This window comes from Coenobita brevimanus, chromosome 12, assembly GCF_032717465.1.
Source record: "Coenobita brevimanus isolate Jiangsu-jjx chromosome 12, ASM3271746v2, whole genome shotgun sequence".
In the NCBI taxonomy this organism is placed as follows: Eukaryota; Metazoa; Arthropoda; class Malacostraca; order Decapoda; family Coenobitidae; genus Coenobita; species Coenobita brevimanus.
Genome location: NC_136965.1, coordinates 18,198,447 through 18,201,785, shown reverse-complemented (window position 1 = coordinate 18,201,785; position 3,339 = coordinate 18,198,447). Strand labels below are relative to the sequence as shown.

Below are 3,339 nucleotides of genomic sequence, written 5' to 3'. Positions count from 1 at the left end.
GGGGACTGGGACGTAACAATACATAAAAAATACATTGTGCTTGAAGCTTTCTCACGTGACTTAGAAATGGACTCCCATGGGCAGTGCTGTATGCCGAATGCTTGATGCTGAGAGAAAGGGAAGCGGAGGAAAGATTTAGGAAATGGAGGGACGGAATGGGACACAAGGGTTCGAGAGAAGATGCGGATAAAACAAAAGTGATGATACCTACTACTGGTGGCAGTACCGTCAAAGCAGATGGAATGTGACCATGTGCAGTTTGCCACTAGGGTGTGGGATGTAACTCAGTTTTGTCCTGTATTTGTGATAATGGGTGCATAAGTAATGTAGTGGTATTAGAGGTACAGCAGACTGCGAGATTACGCTGATTGCGTGTGTGCAGTGTGTCGGAGAGAGCATGTAGAGATTGTCAGGTGTGAAAGGATTGAACTTGCTGGAGAGTTACTTGAGTGTGTGAGGACTTCTGTTACTTTGGGAACATGCTGTGTGCTGGAGGTGGGATTGGAGCTAGCTCCTCTGTGGCTAGGTGTAAGGTGTGACTGGAGGAAGTTCAGGGAACTTTTGCCGCTCCTAAGGTCCTGTCCACACGAGCGGACAATGCCTGACGGGCACTGCCCGCTGAGCGTATATCCCTCACTTCTTTAGCAGTGTTTCCAGATCAAGCACTTTCTGGCGGCCATTGGTCACTACCGAGGACACTTATTTTTTTGTCCACACGGCAAGCATTGCCTCAACAACGGGCAAGGGTGTAATAGATACTTTACCAGTGGTTTCCCTGCTTATGACGTCATCTACGCTCGTGCTCGCCAGTCACCTTCTAAATGTGTGAATTGGAATGTGATCTGGTATCAATGTTTGCCCGTCAGGCACTGCCCGCTCCTGTGGACGGGCCTTAACGCTGAGAGGGCGTTAAGGCATTTGAAGGGAGTGTAATGCCGTATGGTCATGAGACCTGGGCGGTAAAGGAAGAGGATATTCATAGGCTCAAACGTACAGAAACGACAATGGTTAGATAGATGTGCAGTGCGTCCTTGAATACGAGGCCTGAGGGTCTTGGATTGCGATTGAAAAGTTGAGAGGAAGGATGGGACTTGAACATATTGGTGCTGCATTCTAAAGTGAATAAACCACAACATAATCAGAACAAGTCTAGTTTTATACTCGAGGAAATTATACACGAATTCATACGGCTGGGAGTGAGTCATAGGAGCCTGGGAGTATATGTGTGTGTGTGTGTGTGTGTGTGTGTGTGTGTGTGTGTGTGTGTGTGTGTGTGCTGCAAAAAATGGCCCCCTTGTACTGAGTCTGGTCACCTCGAAAGCCACGCCTACCCTCCTCCTCCGCCCCCGAAACTCACCAGCCCTCCAGCCTTGTTTACCCCACCACTTAATCAGCCTGGGAGAGCCTCGGTAATCAGCTTTGGTAAATCCTCTTTTCCGGCCTCTGTAATCCCACAACACTCAACTTCTTGGGGATTTTTCTTCTTTTTCCTTTCATCCCCTCAGTCTCCCCTAATTCCATCATTCGGCCTAATGTTTTCATTAGTGCACAGACCTCTCCTTATCTTCCCTCTTTTTTTTTTCTTTCCCGCAACACTCATTATTTTGGGATTAATTACAGAAACAAATCTTACTAACGTCATCATCCATGTTTTCTTCACTGCTCAATCTTGCTTCCTGAAAACGACCTATTTCCCTATTTCCTCTAAGTGCAGTATATACCTATCTAAGTATTTCCCTATTTCATCTATTTCCTTAACTAGTTCATATGCTTATTTCCCCATTTCATCTAGGTTTTTCCCTATCTAAATATTTCCCTAACTATTCCATCTAAGTATTTTTCTTTCTAAGTATTTTCCTAACTATTTAATCTAAGTATTTTCCTATTTTATCGGAGTATTTCCCTAACTATTTCATCTAAGTATTTCCCTATCTAAGTGTTTTCCTATTCATCTGTTTCCCTATCTAAGTATTTCCCTAACTATTTCCCTGTCTAAGTATTTCCCTAACTATTTCATGTAACTATTTCCCTGTCTAAGTATTTCCCTAACTATTTCATGTAACTATTTCCCTGTCTAAGTATTTCCCTAACTATTTCATGTAACTATTTCCCTGTCTAAGTATTTCCCTAACTGTTTCATCTAAGTATTTCCCCATCTAAGTATTACCCTAACTATTTCATTTAACTAATTCGTCTAAGTATTTCCTTATTTCATCTAAGTATTTCCTTAACTATTTCATCTAAGTATTTCCTTAACTATTTCATCTATTTCCCTATTTCATCTGCCAAACAAGACTGTATTCTAAGAGACATAAGAGAATTCTTAACATTTCATCCTCGGCTATTTATGCTGCTTATTACGCTTCCCTTTTCTGTTATCTATGCTGTTTCTGTATAGACATCTTTGGCATCAGCAGCATGGATGAGGATATGATGTTAAAGAATGTGCTGAATGATGTGAACCATGTGAAAGAGTGATGTGAAATAATGATGTGAAATAATTGTGAAATAATGATGTGAAATAATGTGATGTGAAATAATGATATGTAATAGCGATGTGAAAAAACATAATGTGAAATAATGATGTGAAATAATGTGATGTGAAATAATGATATGTAATAGTGATGTGAAAAAACATAATGTGTAATAGTGATGTGAAAAAAAATAATGTGTAATAGTGATGTGAAATAATGATGTGAATAATGTGAAATAATGATGTGAAATATGATGTGAAATAGTGATGAGAGATTTTCATTCATTCATTGCCAGACGCCATGTATCCCAGACGGGGTGGCCAAGGGCTTAGAGTTAATTGTTTTACAGGGAGGGGCACTAATCCTCCACCAACCCCACTTGACACGTAGGGATGCCAACAGCATCTGGTGTTCCCAGGCGGTCACCCATCCAAGTACTAACCAGACCCAACGTTGCTTAACTTCGCTGATCGGACGGGAAGCGGTGTACTCAACGTGGTATGGCCGTTTCTACTCTTAATAAACCCCTTCAAGAGACCTTTACTAAAATGAAGAACATCGTCTGGCAGCAGCATGAATATATTAAAAAGGACATCGCCTGGATTCATGATGCTAGGCCGCTCACTTGGCAGGCTCATAGATAGTTGGAATTTGCTGAGACATGAAAAGTGATGTGGGTGGGGGAGAGATGGCACATGGGGGACTGGTGACAGTTGTTGAAGTGCGACTTAGACACCTTGCACACCTGTTGCAGATCCATGCATCCCCCATGATGTTGACTTTTAAAAACTATTCTTGCTATTTCCAGATAACTTCATTTAGCTCGAGTCACTACTATAATGGAGTGCTCTCTTAAGCTGAATAA

General features: G+C 41.7%; 1 non-coding gene across 1 annotated transcript; it reads right to left on the bottom strand.

Annotated features, from left to right (window-relative positions):
• Window positions 1–2,867: 2,867 nt before the first annotated feature.
• LOC145414018 (5S ribosomal RNA) lies at window positions 2,868–2,986 on the bottom strand. Its single transcript, XR_013899818.1, has one exon. It is a non-coding gene; the product is annotated as a 5S ribosomal RNA (ribosomal RNA).
• Window positions 2,987–3,339: the final 353 nt, after the last annotated feature.